Raw genomic sequence first — 20,948 nt, forward strand, 5'->3', positions numbered from 1 at the left:
GAGCAGCTTGCTCAATAAAGCCCAAAGGAAAAAAAATCCAAACTATAAATTTTCCTTATGCTTTTGATAAAGGTGTTAGATTATCTACATTATCAACATTTGCAGCAACATCACACACAGTTTGAGATCTTGTCAGAGCTTACAAAAGTAGCTGAGCCAGGTCTTATTGGCAGGGAGATGGCAAACGTCCAGCAGCTCCCAGGTGCTGCAGAGTTCAGCAGCAATTAAAGATGTGCCACTCTGCCTCTGAGCCAAGACCATGATAGCATGTAAAAACTCAGAACAAAGCTATGAAGATCCTGTCAGCTTTTGGAAACCATGTAAAAGTGAAGTTCTGGCTACATGTGGTCATTAAAAATCCCTTCAAGCGGTTGGAAAATATCGTGCAATGCCTCCTTTATCCTGGACAGGTGCCACTCAGGTTTAGTTCCTCATCTGGCAGCTGATGCTCCCTCTGTGGTCTCACTTTATGGACAGGGCTGGTGGATGGGAGCTCTGCTTCATGCATGGCTTTCATTCTCTGCATGCCCACTGTGAGTGTGTGCTCTTCAGCTTTCAGCTTGCCTGAGAATTCCATCAATGAGAGCAAGTGTTAAAGTCAACATGAGGAAACTGGGTAACCTCGTTACTTGAGAAGCATTGTCACACAGGAGTTTTGGGGAATATTCTAAACATTTACATGTAAAACCTGCTTACTGTTCCACTCAACCACTTCAGGACTGACTACCTCTTACAGTTAAGACCTTTAGTGTTTTCCAGAGATCTTTTAGAATATTTGAAGTTTACCATGCTCTGGAGCATGCCAACATTCCTACCCCCTGCAGGCTGGACTGAAGGTCAAACAGAATCACAGAAATATCTAAGTTGGAAAAGACCTGTACAATCATTGAGTCCAACTCTTAATCCAGCACTGCCATGTCCACCACTAAATCATGTCCCTTAGTGCCACATGTACTTTCTAATACCTCCAGGGGTGGTGACCCAACCACTTCCCTGGGCAGGCTATTCCAATGCCTGGCCACCATTTCTGTAAAGGAAGTTTTCCTGATACCCAACCTGAACGTCCCCTACTGCAACCTGATGCCATTTCCTCTCATCCTGTCCCTTGTTATCTGGGAGAAGAGACTGACCCCTGCTTCACTACAATCTCCTTTCAGGCAGTTGTGGGGGTCCCCCTGAGGCTCCTTTTCTCCAGGCTAAGCTTCCTCAGTGTTCCTGTTAGGACTGGTGCTCCAGACCTGTCCCCAGCTCCTTTGCCCTACTTTGGACGTGCTCCATCATATCAGCACCTTTCTTGTAGTGAGGGGCCCAGAACTGAATACTGGCTCCAAGGTGTGGCCTCACCAGAGCTGAGTGCAGTGGGATGATCACTGTCCCAGTCCTGCTGCCCACACCATTTCTGACTCAAGCCACGATGGTAGAACACCATACACAATTTGCATTGACATACAAAACTACTCAGTATCCACAGTCACAGAAACGAAGTATCTTTTATCTCCTGACTGCCAAACTAGATAACTGAATAATGTAGCTCTGCAGCTACAGCATGGAAAGTGAAAGGTGTGAATGGTAAATGCCCTCAGGTCTCTAAATTACCTAAAACATTCCTTCAGTATCTGTAAGACGGTTTGGTTTCACCGACTGCATTACAACTTACACTGTGGTTCCAGTTGAAAAACTGGGGTTTGGCCTTTCCCAGTGCAAATATAGCCCCAATTTTTTTCTCCTCCTGGATTTTGCATAATAAATAAAGCTGCCACTGGTTTCCGAATATATATATATATATATATATATATATATAAAATGCTGATTCAGAGCTCAAGGTCAGTCTATGTCAGAGAGACAAAAAGGAGACCTTTATGGCTACATTGTTGGGGAAAAATATTTAAAATAACATCACTTCAAAGCTACACAACTATTTTAGGCATGTGGTGTGATTCTTGGGGTTGTCCTGTGCAGGGTCAGGAGTTAGACTTCAGTGATTCTTGGGTCACTTCCAGCTTATGGTATTCTAAGATTCTATGATTTTAGAAGCTACAAAAAAAAATTGAGGTCAAGCAGTCAGCAAAGTGATTCTGAAATGGTCAAGGCTAAAAAAAAATAAATCTATCACCATGATCTATTTGCACTTCATTGTCTGGGTATCACCACTGAATTCTTAGATTCAGACAGCTAGAAGTCTCGAAATAATTGGATAAAATAAAAAGGAACAAAGATTTGGACTAGAATACAATTTTTTTTCCCTAAGTTATTTTGAAATTGGTGTGGAACAAATTGCTACCTGCACTCTTTTCAGTCATACCAATAATAAACCCATAAATAAATACAAAACTGAAATAGAGCACTGCTTTCCACACCTCCTGCCCTTGATCCCTGCAAGTACCAGGAATCACTCTAGTTGTCTTTCACATGGTCCGATTAAAAGGTTTTTGAAATTCTATTTCACAGCCTTTGTGTTTTGAAAATGTTGTTATCCTCAGTTCTTTTCAATAGACAGAAACAGAGGTCTCCAGAGAACCATTCATCTCATCTTAAGATAGGCATCTAAGACAGGTCAGCAAATGGTGTTCTGAAGATGATTCTATTAACTATAAAGGGAGAGTAGACTCAGATATCCAACTTTTAGAAGTCTGTAATTAGACAAGATGATTTTTCACTCATCAAGCTACTTTTAGACAACTTTTTTTCCTCTTAAAATATAAATCTCAACTTTTTAATTGAGAAAAATACACTACACCCTTTACTAATTTTAGAGCCCTGCACATAGTAAGAGGGACTTTATTTTTCTGCACTCTAGACAAACTTTCAAGCCTTTCCTACTTCCCCCACTTGAAAGGCCAGCATACTACAGGGACATTGCTCTCTCTGCATTTCTAGGTGTAATTCAACTCAAAGTGTTTGAAAACTCGTGAAAAATGTACTTGTCACATTTTCAGCTCAGGTTCAGAGACTTCCAGTTCATGTATGATTCAAAGGATCATCTAAATATTAGGATGCCTGTCCAAACTAAAATGAAATTCCAGATACTTGAGATTCACCTGTCATTGAAGATAATGTTCCATAAAGAAAGCCCCAATTATTCCACTAGCAATGAAATGCTGAGAATAACAGTAGTAAAAATGGCCCTTTCTGAATTTACAATGATGCAAAGCTATGAGCTACCAGGAAGATGAACAAGGAATGTGGGAGACATTTTCCATTATTCATACTAGGAGCTGTACTGTGCTCCTTGCTGTGAACATACCCAGCCTGTACAGCCTGCCCAGAGTCAGATACTGTCCACCCCAAACAATTGCATGTGTCAGTTCAAATTGCTCATTGAATGGTGACACCTCACTCATTTCATGCTCCTCACCCTTTTCTCTGTATCATTCCTTTGTTGTGACCCTTTCTGTCAGAGATGTTAGTTTTAGAGCCAGCACGAGATTAACTGCATAATGCTCCCCTTTCAAGCCTGCCTTTGCTTTATCTCCATCCAGCTGAGCTGGACCCCGGGATGCACCGAGCCCCCCCGGGAATGCTGCAGCTCCCTGTTTGCATAACAGCTCACTCCTTTCTAACATGACCACAATAAGAAGACGGGCCACATTGTTTCCAGAAATAAAACAGATTAATTCTAAACCTACTGCAGAACCAGGATAATAATTCCTTTTTTTTTAGCCGTGTGTTTAACCATTTCTGAGGAGTCTAAAATAGCTAGACATTTGTGTGTGTGCTATTCTCATTTAAGGAACAATCCTCATCTGGGTTTACCAGGGATTTATGTTTTCCACCCCCAGTTTAACAAAATACATTCAGAAAAAAAAATCAAAATCAGAATACTGCATCACTATTTGTTAGTCTCCTCAAAATAACATATTTAGAATTTTCCCTCAGTCCATCCACTGTTTCTTCAGCCAACGATTACTCAAAGATATGTTTACCTTCTTTCAAGGAACAGTTATTACTACATTTTTCCATGAAAGTCTATATCTGCTCTCTGCTGATTAACCAGCTAATTGACACCTTTTATGAAGTGGGTTTTTTTTTTCAAGTTTTTCCCCTGCATGTTTATTCTCTGCACAAGGCATTGATTTTCTCATGTTTCCTCTATGCCAGGCAGTTCTGACTTCTTCCCTTCAAGCTACGCTGTAATAAAACAGGAGAAATGCTGCAGTATTCTCTCCTTAAAAAAGAATAAGATTTTAACATGGGTGGTATTTACAAATAAAATTCACCTCTCTTAAATTTATGCCTCTATAAACTAAGTTTCTAATAATTTAAGTCATTGCTAACTGGCCATTTACATTCTCTACAGTCCTCAGACAGAAGCTTCCAGAGGGTAATTTATCCCCTGCTAAGATGGGTGCTCAGGGCAGGCACCTGCAGGAGATACTGGCTCCTATCTCATCCATTAAATAAACACAGCACCTTAATGATCTGGCAAAAACAAGACATGTATGGTTTGGCAGAGTCAAGTTGCAGGAGGTGAGATTTGCCCAGTGTCTGAATAACTTTAGGAACTTCTAGTTTTGAAGAACCCCAAACCAGCAGTTTTCATATAATCTGAAATAACTTTCAAGTGAAATGAGTGGTGCTGGATCATTTATCACAGTTTAACATGGAAATTAAAGCAATCACAGAGAAAAGTCTTCCAGGTGATTACAAAATTCCCCCCCCATTTCTGTGCTCTTTTGGAAAGATAATAGGAGTTTTGATTGTGCATCACCCAAGGATACCCTGCCTGTATACCTAAGAAAGATGTATTTATTACAGTGACACAATGTTGTTAAGTACTGCTTAATATCCATGTCTTGCTGGGGAGGGAGCAAAGAAGAAGAGTTATTTTATCTCACTCTTAAATATACTTCAACATATAAATTATATCCTTTCTTGAATAAATTTAAATACATCAACTTTCCCAAAGTTTGAAACTGCAAGCGTTCTAATGCAATTTTTCACATGATATAGGTAAAGACATCAAAACTATCTGATATTTATCTATGATAAATATCAGTTCACCTACAAATAGCATCCTGCTGAACCTATGTTGAACAAGAAAGTATCAGTAGATTTGGGACTTAAAGCTCCTAAGAAACCTGGTAAGCTTATCTTAAATATTTTGCAGAATAATATAGACTTGCACAGATGAGAAGTATGTGAGGTGGGTTGAGTGATTTTTATTTGCCATATGCATTTACTGCACTGGGTCTTGATGAAGTCTTTCCTCTGCCCCTCACTGTAGACCCAAAGCAGGTGTTGCACACCTAAAAGCCTCCTGAAACAGCAGGATCCCCCTTATCCCATGCCTGCCTGTGATGTTGTCAAGGCATTTCCTAATCTCCATCCCTGCTGCCTTTTGACAAGTGTATGCAAGATTAGAACTAAGAGAAGGAAAATATCTTCTAAGTAATATTAGTGGGGGGAACTTTTGCACTATGTGACAAAAGGGAACTCTACTTTCAGGCCAGCAAGCAAGGAATAGAGCAGTTTTAGCATGTAAACTTTTCAAAAGTTTAATTTGCTTTTGAAAATTGAATTGCTGTAGCACAATATGGAAATCTTGAGGGAACTCTTGGTCTTTTACTGAAATAAGCTGTGGCTTTTGACAGTGATCTGTATATAGGTTATGGCATGAGAAAAACTATTGGGAATTAATCTGATACTATGAGGGGGATCAGATGGGACTCAACAGGACAAGAGATGGTTCCAGTTGTCTCTCCAAAATGGCTTCTGCATTTTTTAACTTGTGGAAAGCTCTTTTTAAAGTTAGTGCTTTATCCCCAGGAAAACTAAATTGTCAGGAAACCTGAATTTATGATGAGCCAATGTCAAGATCATGTAGTCTCAGCCCACTGTAACCATGTTTGCTATCCCTAAGTAGCAATTCAGCCTTTCTGCTATTCAGAAATAAATGAGCATTTTTATCTGCTTGTGTGCAGAATTTATGAAGCATACAGGAAAAGTCCCAGGTCACAACATTATTTACTTAGTGCTGCAAGGGGAGTTCTCTGGCAGCAAAGAAGAGCTGTGATATGACATGTTCTTAATATTTCTCTTTCCCCAGCCTTGTTATGTGCCCTGCAGTACTATGAGAGAAACTCTCATACCCGTTCTGGGAAATAAGCACATCTGGGTGCCTCCCTAGAGAGCCTGTACATTAATACCCACAGCATGGGGAACAAATAGGAGGAATTAGGGCTATGATCTCATTGGAATCACAGGAATGTGGTAAGATTCTTCCCACAATTGGAGAATTATGATGGATGGAGACAGACTTTTTGGAAAGGGTGGCAAAAAAGGGTGAATTATGCTGTATGTGAGGGAGCAGCAGAGATGAATGGAGCTCTGCTGTGGGATAGGTGGTAAAAGGGCTGAGAGCCTGTGTGTCAGGATAGGGGACAAACTGACATAGGTGATATTGTGGGTGTCTGCTACAAACTGCCTGGGCAGAAAGAAGTGGATAAAGTCTTCTTCAGAGACCGAGAAAAAGCCTTGTGTTCACTGGCCCTGGTCCTCATGGGGAATTAGAATCACGGTGGTATCTTCTGGTGTGCTTTGACTGAATAGATAATGATGGAGCTGCTTTGCTCATGTCATACTTACAAACAAGGAAGGGCCATTTGGGAATCTGGGGCTGCCAGCACCCTTGGCTGCAGTGATTATGATGACTGGAGCTCAGAAGATGGAGTGGAGGGAACAAGGCAAAATTAGGATTATAAACCTGGACTACAGCAGAGGAGTGATGGCTTAAACAGCTGGAACAGAGTCTAGACAGAGTTAAGGGGAATATAAAAGGATATTTATTGAAGGGCCTTCAAAGGCCACCCCCTGGCAGTACCAGAGCCACAGCTTTGGCTCTGCCCAGGTGGCTCCAAGATGGAAGCAAAAAAAGAGGGCTTGGTCACAAGATCTCAAATTTTATAAGTTTTGGTCCATTAACATATTGGAGCTAATAGCCCAATTACAGCCCAGGCCCGTGAAGTCCCATCCTTGTTATTTTTCTCTCTTCAGTCACATTGTTTCTACTCTTGGGCCTGAGATCTGGATCCAGCTGTGCTTGGGTCCCTGGCTAGAGAAGGCATTGTTGTGTCTACCTACTCTGTGAAGAGAGCTAATTATCCCCTTATATGAAACACAGACCCACACACCAAAGCAGCCTAAAATCAAAAAGAAGAAGAAAAAAAATTAGAAAGCTAAAACCCAAGGTAACAGGAGACTTTGGCCTTTTTCAGAGATCTGCTTGGAAGAATGCCATGCAATATGTCCCTGAAAAAAGAGAGGTCAGGGAGAGCTGGTTCATTATCAAGGATCACTTTCTCCATCCTCAGGGGTGGTCCATACTAATGAGCAGGAAATCAAGCAGAAGCAGTAGGAGGCCTGCATGGATAAACAAGGAGCTCCTGACTCAACTCAGACATTAAAAGGAAACATACAGGAGGGGAAGCAGGGATTTCAATGACATTTATGGGAAAACTCATCAAACATCAACAGTCTCAGTTTCCTAAAGAAAACTTGGTAGGGGACAGGACAAGGAATTCTAGTTACAGAGAGCAGAAAAAACAATGCAGTCTATGCATTTCATATGGCACTACCTACAGATCTGAGCAGGTTTAATTCTAACTTGGGACCTATCCGAGAGAGAGTAACTTTTACAGAATAAGAGACTTATCATCCATTGGGACAAAAAATGATCTGTGTTGCTGGTATTTGAGATGATGTCTCATAATTTTCCCAGTGCCTTCATATGGCTATTGAAAGGAAAGAGTGATTGATGTACAACTGGAGGGTCTTCATATCTTTGGCAAGTAAGACAAAGCAGGCCATCAGCCCTCTGATTGCATTTCATACAGTGGATATTTTCCAGCTCAGTGCTTAACCATTAACTTCTCAAGGTAAAATGACTACTCAGCGCAGTGAATATATTGAACATTGTAGAAAGACACAGGAACCTTTAAATGGGCCAGAGTGGCTCATCCATCACTCCAGCCAATGGTGTGTCTATTCCAAATCCTGTCTGCCTGATATTCAGCTGGAAGGAGTCCATGAGCCAGGTGGTAAATAAGTTGGCTGTGCACAAACACAGATCAAAAGTGGTGTGAAGGCAGAGGTGATGGAATAATGGTAAACAGCATCTGAAAAAGTTTCAAAAATTTGCATTACTAAGTCTGCATTCTCAAAGCGCTCATTTTTTCCCCCACTTCTTTTTTAATATAGAACTTAATGTCTACCATTTCACTGATGCCTGGGGCCAGAAATCCATGGAGAGAATCTGGTACTCAAAATACAGAAACCTATCTTCATTTTGCAAAGTTTCTGACCAGACACAGTGAAAAATAGCAAATACAGTCAATAAAAAAATACATATACTTTAGCACTTCCCTGATCTGCAAGGAAAATTTATGAGCTTCAGTTTAAAAGATGGTGTAGAAGAATTTCTTGGACTATAAAACTTTAAAAAGAGGATTGTTTATATGTTCCTTGAAGAGATAACCACTTCTGCTTCATATAAATATATATACCTATATATACACACACAATGATTTATGAAGGTGATATAGTTAGGGAGCATTACAGTAAGGAGCAGTGATCAATGCACCACAAAGACATAAAGTTATGTGCTAATGGGTTTTTGATGTTGCTGGAAAAAAACCCAGGAGTGATAATATTAGCCAGATGATTCAAAAATGTATTAAAAATAACACTAATGAAAGGTCAAACATTGCAAAAGGAACATTGCAAAGCTCTTGGAAAGACTTCTGGGACTCTCAAGGCCTCAGATGACTCTTGGGGATTATCATGAAGTCTTACCCATCCTTGAGTATGTGAAATGAGTAAAATAGCTTTGCTGCCCACATTCACAGTACATTTTTAAGGTCAGGTAGAATCAGAAAATGTTAGAGGACCACAGAAACACTCCCTTCAAAACAGACTTAAGAGCTTCCCAACTTCAAAACTGTTATTAGCAGCAACACTCACCATGCTGCAAATCACAATTCCATCCACTGCATTCCTTACTTTCAGACTTCGTGTGTCCAGAACTAGTAGATAAATTCCTCTCATAGCCAGATATTTAGACTTCCCAAAACTAATAAATTGAGGTCTGCAGTGTACATCCAATGTGCTCAATGCTCTTATGATTTTTTTCAGTAGCAAATTCACATAAAGCCTCACACCTTTCAACCACTCCCAATAAATTATTAAGTCTTTAGAGATCTACATGTGATACAGACTAACGCCAGAATTTATCAAACTTTGAACCAACAAAGGAATTAATTGGAATTGCAGTCTTCACACTAAAAATAATCCAAACCCTAGCTAAACAGCACAATCCTAGAGTAATAGAGAACTATTGTGTAGTGAGTATGATCATATCCCTGCTACAGCAGTTTTATTACAGTCTTCCTTTAGGTGGCATTTGTTTGAATTATTTGACAGTAAATATGAAGAGGGATAAGGGGCTGAAAGTATTCACAAAGTCTTTTCCTCTCCTCTGATGTCTGTCTTTATCTGGTGAATTTAAAATTTCACTTTTTATATTATTTTATTTAATTTATAGAAAGCTTTTTGATACACTAAAATATAACAAAAATTCTCAATATTACAATACTAAGCTTAAATTTAAAGGATATTTTAATTTTAGTGTTTTTAAACCACATTGGTCTAAAACAAATATGCAATGAGACATCTGTCTAATCATCTTAGAGTTACAGAGAGAAAAAATAAAAATAATCCCAGTGACTCCAACTGCTTTTCTTACACACTATCCTATCATTTGAAGAAAAATAATGAAACTATACATAAAGCTGGTTTTAATGGGATTTTGGAAATTTTTTGTTCTTACTAAGGCAATTGACTAGAAAAGCCAACTCCTGAAAATGTGCATTGTTCAGTAAATTTTTATTTGATTCATAGTAGGATGGTGTGAAAAATATCAGCCATGGAAAATAACAGTCAGAGTCTACAGAGATCTTATTACAATGTCAAAACAAGACTTCTTTCATGTAAATTATGCTAGCAGCAAAATATAAATTCTGACCATAGAAGTGAATGGAGAAACTCTTAATCAATTAGTATAGAATATAGATTTTTTTGTCTCTGTTGTATCAGCATATAACTTTAATAAATGCTACTTCTAGCCTTAAATTGGCATGCAGTTACCAGTCCACTGCTTCTGGAACAAATAAGCTCCACAAGATTACCCATAATGTTTGAAATTCAGCCTGGGTATTTCAGGAGGCAAACTGACTTGGATCCTTCACCTCAAAAGTCTTATATTTATTCCTGCAAGTTGCAGAACAATTCAAAGTAATCAGGGTGATAAAAGCAGTGAAATCTCATTTTCCTGAAAGCTTTTACTGTTCTTATTGCAGTGTGTTAGTCTGGTGTTCTTAGTCCAGTGTGTTTTGCAGTTAATTGTAAATTGGAAGGTTTTCAGGTGGATGCTAAGAATGTCTGAATGTGCCCTTTTAGGTGAACCTTTTAAACACCAGATACACAATTACTGCATACAAACTCATAAAAGCTGCAGGCTAAATGACTGAAGTCACAAAATCAATTATAGAATAATAGCAAATTTTTTTCTTTTAAAAAACTTATGGCCTACTGTCACTCTTTCCATTTAAGACTTATACCAACACCCTTAATACCTCAAAGCCATCATGATTAACAAAACAGATTTTTCAAAATCTGTTTCATATTGCCTCCTCAATCTGCTGAACTTCTGTCCACCTCAGTGACCTAAAATTTCTGACTGACAGATTCCAAACCCTGCAGAGGGATCACTTATGATTTCATACGAATAACTTAGAACTAGAAACAGATATTGCACTTCAAATAGGGTGTAAAATTCTGTAAAATGTTTGTGTCTAGTTCTGGCAACTTGTAAGATACAATTGCTATATGCCTGCATTGCTCTGATGGGGAGATAAAATATTTTTGTATTTTGGAGGGCTTTACCCTTGTATGAATATCATTTTCCCTTTCATTCTAAGGACTATGCCTTGTAACTAGGCAACCACGCTATAGTGCATTATAGTATAATATTTTTTAATTCTCTAAAAATGATATAGATATTTGTCCACATTGTTCTCTAAATTTTTCTATAATGCTGCATAAACAGACAAATCATGGGTTTGTGCCTTTGCACTTTATTGCCTTTAATGATTATATTTACCTATATTGTGGGTGATCTTCAGAGCTTATTTCTGCCTTCATTCCTTGTTAGCAATTACCAGTCATTCCTTTTTCCACTCTGTGGGAGTGGATCCAAACCAAAAATATGATCAATTGTTCCTCTGTCCCAATGATTCTTTTGTGCAGGACTCTGTGGTGCTCAGCTTGGCCATTACTCCTTCTCATCTGCAAGGTCGTGACTGTTTTAAGCTCTCTTGGCACCAGCGAGCACCACAACTCTTAACTCAGTGATTTCTCATCTAAGCAGTACTAAGGGCTTCGAGTTTTCCCACTCAAAGTGGGACAAAATGATGATTTAAGTGAGAATTTCTGTACCATATTTATTGCAAAAGATAAAGATACTGTCGGGCTTCTAATAACAGAATTTGTATCTGTTCCTCTACATTATGAATTTAATTATGAAGCAGTAAACAAAAAATTGCAGAGGATTAATCAGTAGCAGAGGACAGCAGGATTTTGCAGTCTCTTGTGGGAAGAGCAGAGTGGGATGAACCTGGATATATGGAATCAACATGGTATGAATGCAATATTACACTTACCTCTGGCATTGCTGTCTCTTCCTTGTCTTGGACCAATATTAATCCCCCAAAGCTAAGACCAAGAAGCCTCCACTGAGAAGTATGGCTGCCCACTTTGATAGATGGTCTTGGGATGAGTGTGACTTCAACTTTGCACTGTGCACCCTTATGCAAAAAGCTTGATTAAATTCAAAGTTTTATTTTTGACATTAAAAAATCCTTAAATAGACAGTCACTTAAACCCTGGTGACATGACTCTTAATTACAAGAGAATCAAGATTATACCAAATTACACTGAAATACAATACACAGTTTGTGGTGGATATTTAGCTTTGGGCTTCAGAGTTCATATACATCCTCTTTTGAGCACAGGGATGGGATTGTGTGCCACAATATAAAAAAAATATAAAACTATTAGAGAATGTCCAAAGGAGGGCAACAAAGATGGTGAGGGGCCTTGAAGGGAAGCTCTGTGAGGAGCAGCTGAGGGCACTTGGTCTGTTCAGCCTGGAGGAGACTGAGGGGAGGCTTCAATGCAGTTACAATCTCCTTGTGAGGGGAAGAGCAGGGGCAGACACTGATCTCTGCTCTCTGGTGACCAGCGACAGCTGACCCAAGGGAATGGCCTGAAGTTGTATCAGGGGAGGTTTAGGTTGGATATCAGGAAAAGGTTCTTTACCCAGAGGGTGGTTGAAAACTGGAAAGGGCTCCCCGGGGAAGTGGTCACAGCATCAACCCTGACACAGCTCAATAAGCTTTTGGCCAATACTGCTGGACACATGTGACTCTTGAAGATGGTCTTGCACAGGGCCAGGAGTTGGACATGATGATCTTTGTGGGTCCCATTCCAACCCAGCATATTTTGTGATTTAGTATAACTATTTCTTTTAACACAGCTGACAGAACCACAGATCTCTGTTCCTTTCTCTTTACTCTGGTGAATGGTGCAAGCTTACCTTGACACAAACACCACCTGAGATATCCAATTCAGGAGCACACGCAGTGGTGCAGAGATGAAACCCCATCTCTAAATTCTCCCACTCCTCCCCCTAAAAATCCAAAACATAAGCTGAACAACCAGTCAGACCTTAAATGGACAGAATTGCCTCAGAAAATGCTTGCAGTCAGTCTCCACTGACTTCACAGGGAGACCACTCAGAAGTTGTAAGGTGACTTTCAGGTAAGCAGAGTTTGTTCTCTCAAATGCAAATGTCTAAGCAGGAAGTTGATGGGTGTAGTCATGACCCCTACAGTGTGGTTCCATTAATCTTCCTGCTTCAATGGCTTATTGACAATTTGGACATTCATCTGGCGGAGACATAGGAGAAGTGGGCCTGGAGGACAGCCAGCATTATGGAGTTGACCTGATGGATAACCAGAATAATTATTCAAGTGGATGGTCTGATACAGCTAAATATGTATTTTTAATTTTATGTGTTTCAAACCTTCCAATATCCTGACATGTTTTCAAACTGTGCTAAGCCAGAAGAGTCTTGAGGAATTGTTACACCAGATGTTGTGCATCTCTCTCCTAGATGTGTTTCTTGAGGCAGTCTGAAAAGACTGGGTTCTCAATGACTGCCGCTGGCTTGGCTTGGAATTTCATGGGCATCTGATTTATTTCCCCTTAGTGTATGTTGTGCTTTTTAAGAGGGACCTCCTGGAGGAAGGGGAGGTTGTTTCTTCCCCAAGGGGCACCCAGTGTGCTCAAAGAGAGAAGGTTCAGGAGACTGCAGGATGCACAGAGAAGGTAAGCTATAGAAAGGGGTCTGGACATCATGTGTGGTTTGGTTTAGAAGACAAAAACAAAGACGACAGAGCAGGCCAGCAGGCTTGGAGGTAAAGGGAGGAATTTCTAGAGGACTAGAGCAGACAAAGCAGAATTTCTGTCCAATCAGAAATCTGTAAAGTTAGCTGCAATCATGGACTACCCTTCGAAACACAATGGATTTGTAAAAATTCTGTAGAGAATTCAATTTCTCTTTATGTCTTTTTTGTCTCCTTTTTAAAAAGATAAGATTTTAGGTTTCAGTTTTCATTCAGATGAAACTTTTATTTCTGAGTAATGTAATGCAGATATGCAATAACCTATCTTTGAAAGAATCATCCAGGGGGAAAAAGTGCTTTGGCATATTGTAAACAAATAATTGTACTAATCTCAGCAGAGAAATACAAGAAGCCTTTAATAGGACATTTATATAATCTTAAAACCACTCATAAGGTACTCACTGGACTGATTTAAATCTACAGTCACAAAAGTATTTCATGGAACATAAAGTGAGCAGCCCCTTTCCTCACCTCTTTCTTACTGCTCCACTGGAAGTAAAAGGAAAAATCTCATATAGCTCTGTGCTCCTTGCTGCATGAAGCCAGCAAGCTTCCTGACAGTTTCACTGATATTATTCTGGCTGCTAAGCTCCAACACAGCTCTGAACCCCAGGCATTTTATGAGGCCTGCTGTGATTTGAAAATACCAATGCCTGATGTTTACATGGAACAAGTCCTGATTTTTTGGATTTGACTAAAATTCCATTCACCTGCAGCTACAGAAACTAAAGCAATAGGTTGGGCAGTGGGAACAATTTTCCCATGGGCTTTGTGGAAATTGTGCTATGTTTCTTTTTTGCAAGAGCTAGGAATATCTGCTAAGTATGTTACTGCTCTTTCATTAAATGGAAACACTTTAAATTCCTTTATTATTATTATTGCATTTGGATTTAAAATATATATCTGTAGAAGATCTGGGTGCACATTACAAAATTTAGATCAGAATTAGGCAACCATTTCTGTGACAACCCCCACACAGCACCAAAATAGCTGCTCTGAAAAGAAGTGATATGAGGCACATGATTAAATGTCAGTGAATTCTAAAGACTGTTTCTACTAGGGAGCACAAAGAAAGTGATCTTGCATTGTGCTCTAAAATGTCTCTACCCTGTAAGCTGATCTGCACAGACTGATGGTTCATATGCTGTGCATTGGGTCTTTGACTCCTTTTTGACTCCAGAAGGTGTGCATGTCCATTTGTGTGATCAAGGTGCACGATCTAGGCTGAGCAGCCTGCCCTGGGGAATGCTGTGCAGCCCTTCTCTGCTTTCAACCTCAGAGCACTGCATGCTGCAAAGGGAGAAGGGTAAAACAGGTCTGAGATAATGAGTATGGAGACAAAACAGGTTATAAATTTCACCCAGACTAGAACTGGTAGCCAAAGAAGTGAGAACAGGTGTGAAGCTCTCTTGTCAATGTTTCTTAGTGATCTGGGCAAACAGACTTCTGTTAGCAGAAAACATGGCACAAGAGCCTTTGCACACAGGTTACTCAGGCATGTGACAGGCCACTTGCTGATGGGGATGGGAAGGCTGGTTTTCTATTTTCTCCGAACTGACAGCATTAGGCTTGTACATTGTAGTAAGTAAATAGTTTTCTAAATGCACTGTATTTACAGGATAACTTTAATCAACTGCAGTACATTTCTAAAAATTGCACACTTTTTAAAAAGAAACTTATGTGACCATTATGGCATTTTTTGGTGCCTTTCAGCTTTGCAGTCCCTGCTGGTCTTTCCACATACCATATTCCCAAGATAGTTACTCTCCAGTGTTTATTGTTAAGACACATTAGGGATTCATTTTCTGTTCTAGAAGCACTAGAGAGCCTGAAAAAAAATCAAAATCCTTAGTGACACTCACCAGTGGTCACTTGAATAAACAGAAGTGTTTTGAGCATGCGAGACTCCTTATCATGTTACTCAGTATGCTGAGCAAGTAAATATCTTACTGTACATTCAACTATAGACAGATTTGCAGTCTTCTCTTCTGCCTGGAAAAAACAACATTCTTAATGCAAGCCACATGAAACAGTAGCCTGTACACACCTTGCAAACACAGATTTACACTGAGAACAACCCCTTGATGTACAGACTGGCTGTTCTGTTGATGCCATGGTCAGGAAGAGCAGCTGCAGTGTGCTGTAATTTACTTTAGCTAAGAGCAATTCCTCTGCCTGAGACCTCACATAGAATTCACAGGCCTAGTTGTATTAAACCTGCAATTAAGATCGAAATAACACATTGTAGTGGTTAAAATATGGGGTGTGTGATCTTTCAAACTACAGGCTGGAAATTTTAAGATGACATGCTTTGTCTCTTCAGATACTCAGGCAACTTTGTATAAGCCGCTTGGTTTTTAAAAGTACCTAGCAATCTCTTTTTCATTTGTGAATGTTTAGTATTACTGACAAGTAGGCCACCTATGTGCAAGTACCTAAATATGGACTGAGGAAACTGGGTTTTGGCACCCAGATACAAATGCTGTGTCTGTGAAGTTTCTGTTCGTTGGGAAAATCTCTTTTTTCCTTTTTTTTTCCTTCTCTCTCTCCTCTGACTGTAAGCTATTTTGCACCTGTGACATTGCTTTTTTCCTCTCCTTGCTGCAATGTTTGCATATACTTCCCAGGAAAATGGACACAGAACAAAAGCTTACAGTATTTCTTGAGTTTCACCACAATATCCCATTCTAACATGGAGGAAAAACAAATACAGACAAGCTGGCAAATTTTTAATCCATAACTAATATAAGAACCTGCTTCTGGGAATAATAAAAAAATAAATATTTTAAATTCAGACTACAAACAAAAACAAAGGCTTCCTACCCCAAAACAATTCTATCATAACAATCTTGTCCTTGGTTTTGATATCTTAAAAAAAAGTTGAATATGCCTCTGATTTTTAAAATTCAACACATATTTGATCATTTAAATCACAGATAGTACTAGAAAGACTTCAGTGGTATTCCTGCTTTTTAACATTTTATTAATTTAGAAATTCATACTTTGATCATTTTTCTGAAGTTGCCACAAAATTTTCATTCTGCAGTTGGTTTTGGTTAAAGTATGAGAAAATCCCTGATGGCAGAATCAGGATTGCCTTTGAGAAGAAGGTGGATGAGGTTTTACTTCTCCTCAATTCTCTTTTCATTGTAAATAAATTTTAAGTACTTGCACATTAGCATTTCAAATTTTTTTCTGATTCATCTCTATACATTTTCTTATGATTTGTGAAGTCATATTTATTCAACCAACACTTAAACACGTGCTTAACTTTGTGATTGTTTCAAGTTATGTTTTAGATTAAGTGAAGCCATGAATAGGGCTGATTAGAAGCATATTTAACATTTTCTTGAATTGGGTCCATTTGTCAGTAACAGAGCAACTGTAGATAAGTCCTTTCCATATTCTGATCTGAATATTTCATACATACCGATTCCAGAAAAGTGAATCCTTTTTAATAAAGATAATTTCATTTTAAAATAACTAATGCATTAGCATTGTCTCATTCATAGAAGTAGGAAATGTTGTCTAAGGTCCTCTTTCTTATCTTGAGCTCATCTGTGTATTGCAGCATAGGCAAATATTCTATTTAATGGTGTTTTTCTAATGCTACAGGGTTGATATACTGCAAAAGTTTTCAGTTCATAATAACAATCAGTAGTTTTTGTTAACTGTCTTGATAACAGATTGCTTATATAGGTTTGACTGCATATGTGGCTTCAGCAGAATTGTTGCATCGGTTGCAATATTCTTGCTTATATTGTTCTATGCAATTCAGTATCCTTTAGGCTTCTAGATTTTTTTCTTAATTGGCAAGAAAGAAAATCTTATCTGTTATTTAAATTTTCTATCTATGATCTAATTTTGCACTTTGATCTACCATGTCCACCACACTAAATTACTCAGCAAAATTGAAAACCTACAGGGTTTAACACTCTGTATGGGTCAATTATAAAACAGGCCTGAAAATGCTCTATTTGACACAGGGGCCAAAAAATGACAGGTAGAAACTGGTGCACAGATTCAACACAAGCAGAGGGACTTCCTGATAATGCTGTAAATGCAGACATGGAGAAAATCTGTAATGATTACAATGTTTTTATATAGATTTGTACAGTGTTGGTAAGCACCAGGATATAGGAATCTATTCTAAAAAAATGCCTGTTTCAAAGGCTCAAGGCTGAAAAAAAGAATGTAACAGTTTAAAATACAAGTACCCAGAGTATTATAGGACTTACTACATGGCAGAATCATAACCAACTATCTTTAGAAATAACAATCAGTAAGTAGAAGATCACAATGACAAAATATCTAAATATCTTCCCTTAAAACTTTGCATCACCAGCTATGTATTACCACCGCCTTACTCAATGGATTTTATTATCACATTTCTTTACACATTGTTGCCATTTGGATATGAGTAATATCAAGCACTGCAAAAAAATCATAGAACCTTCAGCTCTTATCTAAAAAAAAAACATTCCAGCTTGATGAATTTTAAACCATTTTGAGGATGAGACACAGCACTTTAAAGTATCTTTTAAAAGATTCCAAATCATTAAAACCCCTACTTGACTAGTCTTAAAAAAATTATAGTGTTGAGTTTTTAATTCACTGAGAAAAACTTTGACAACTTCTGTGAGACCTACAGAAGCATTTAAATATTAAGTGTTAGGTTTAGGATTCTACCTGTTTTCATTTAAATTATCTGGGATCAAATTTTATGCATCTTATAAATGACAAGAGATGCTATTGGTCCAGCTGCAGGGCTAAATGTTTGTGCTGCTTGGTATCCTGGAAATCCCAAAGCATCTTCTTCTGGGGATTATTTAGAGCCTCAGAAGAAAAAATAAAAAACCTTAGAACTCAGGAATAAAAAAATAAGTGTTTCTTCATGTCCGTTGTAAATATATATACAATCTTCGTAGCAGATTCTCTAGGAGCAAAACAACAGGGTTTTCAAAAAAATTAAGTCTTTACAGTGATTGGTTTAAGAGATTACTTGGTTTTAAATTTTAGATAGTATAGCATTCCTGTCTGCATTACATATGTCTGCCATTTCCTTCAGAACAGGGAGCATCATAAAATGACACAGATTTCCTTCTCTAAAAATCCCTATGAAACTGCCATACTATATGAATATAAGGCTTTTATTCACCCACAGTCTACATAAAGATATCTATGATTACACAAAGCATTAGTATTAAGTGTCCTAATTTGATTACTCTGGCCAGGCATAAAGATAATAGTACACGGTAACAAAGCATCCTCAAAAAGCTATATTTACTATGCTATTCTAAAAAAAACTGTAAAAAGCCAGGAACTGATGTCAGATTCTTACTTTCAGATTAGAAATGTTCATGTTCAATTACTATTTGTTACTGAGATACTGAGTACATGTTGGTTTGCTGTCTCTGGCTGCCTGTTCTCATTCAGTGTTTACATGTACCTTTGTCACATTCAAATGGGTTTTACTTCACCTGACTTCAGTCATCTGTTAGACAGTCCTCTAGTCAAGGGCAGGCATCTGTGCTTCCTCTCACTGGAGTTAACAAAGAAAATAAAGCACCTGCAGAAGGCAATTTATGTCACTTTTCCTAGAAAGAGATGGTTTGGAGTGCTAAGTACCTGTGCACCGCAGAGGTGGGGTATGACTAGCTGGGGCTGGGTCCTGAAATTTTGGTAGTTATGGAGAACAATTCCACTGTAGTAACTGAAAGGTATAAATGCATGTGCAAGAGTGCAGTCATGACACAGTCTAATTGATATTTCTGCAAATGAAGATAAAATACCAAAATATTATATCAATGTACAGTTGATGGCTTCAAAGCCAGTCCAAACTACACATATCAACACTCACTCTTGAAAGAGAACAACGCCCACCCCTTCGCTTCTTCGGGTAGGCAAATTTTAATCTTTTACTATGAGACTGACAGTTTTGTATCCAGTTGCTATGACAGCAGAAGCCAAAGAACCATGAACCAAAGTTCACTCTCATACCCCAGCCTCCTTCCCCATGTGTGATTCTCACATTGCACAGCTCCAAAACGCACAGCACTTAGCACAGTAGGAAGGACACTTGCCCAGGTTCTCTTTTCATGTCTCACATCTGGGAGTAAGGCTCCTGTGATACTGCTATTAATGGACCTCCAGCACGTTGGCTGGTCCAAGAGTATCTCCACAGGCATTCTGGAGGATTTGCAATGCAGCAATAGCTTCTGCCTAGGAAAACAAAAATATAAAAGTGACTATAAGCACTGCAATATGGCATGTATCTATTTGGAAAGCCAAAGAAAGAAGAGATAATTTCAGCTTCATTTCAAATTTGAATGACTTTCATAAAGGCCTACCATTTTGGGTACACATCCTGTGTTTACAATACTGATGTTTATAAACAATCCTTTTTATCTCTTAGTCATTGTTTTGCTAGGCAAAACTCTTTCTTGTCATAAGACTCTTCATTACCTTTAACATTCCTGCACCTGCTCTCAATTTTCATAAATGTACTTTTTGGATAAGCTGAGTATGGCATTTCTGATCTGATCTATGTTTTCTGCTTTTCTACATATCTCTACTGGAAATACTTCAGCCAGGATATCCTAGGATCACATTTGCCTTTCCTGAAAGACCCTGAAATCACAGAAATTCCAGTGACCCCTTAGAATTTCTTCATTTTTCTGGCACTCACACTATGCTCTACAGCACCTTTATGTGAGAAGCCTTGGAGCATGAAGTGCTCAAGATAAGAACCTTGTTTGATACGGAACATATGTGCTTAATCTTATATATGGTGTATCATTTCATCAGCTTCAGTTAGCTTTGTAGGATCTTGGCCTATCTCCTCAGTCTATAAATAAATAATGACAGATTTATAAATAAATCAGTTTCTAACCAGCTGAAACTGTGTTATCTTTGTAGCTTTTACCAATCAATAGAGCAGTGCGAATGACAGGCACGGGTTCTGCAGTTTTAAAAAAATCTGGTATAACAATAAATAAATAGAGTACACATAAGTACCACATAAATATTTTGATGCACTAGCATAAAATATTTCATATGGTGTTTCAGAATATGCCCAAGCCGTTTACATCTATGCTAGGCCAGCAAGTGCTTTTTAGCTGCCAGTTCAATGTTCTCCCAACATAAATAGATGATCAATCATTCTTTGTTGCTATTGTTTTAAAGAATAGTTTGAAACCCAATTCACACTGTGTTAGTACGGCCTGTTCTTTTTGTTCTCTTATCAATACAAGTTCTAGTATTAAAAAAGTGCATTGTTTTCATCTGGCTGCAGGAGTATATGTGCTGAGCTCTGCCGTTATTTCCTAAGTTGGTTAGTGGGAGGGTGCAGGTGCAAGCCCGCAGAAGAGACTAAAACTCAGTGAAGGCACAAAGTAAAGCACATGCCAATCCATTCAGAGAACAAAC

Source organism: Melospiza georgiana, chromosome 2, assembly GCF_028018845.1.
Source record: "Melospiza georgiana isolate bMelGeo1 chromosome 2, bMelGeo1.pri, whole genome shotgun sequence".
NCBI classification, from domain to species: domain Eukaryota; kingdom Metazoa; phylum Chordata; class Aves; order Passeriformes; family Passerellidae; genus Melospiza; species Melospiza georgiana.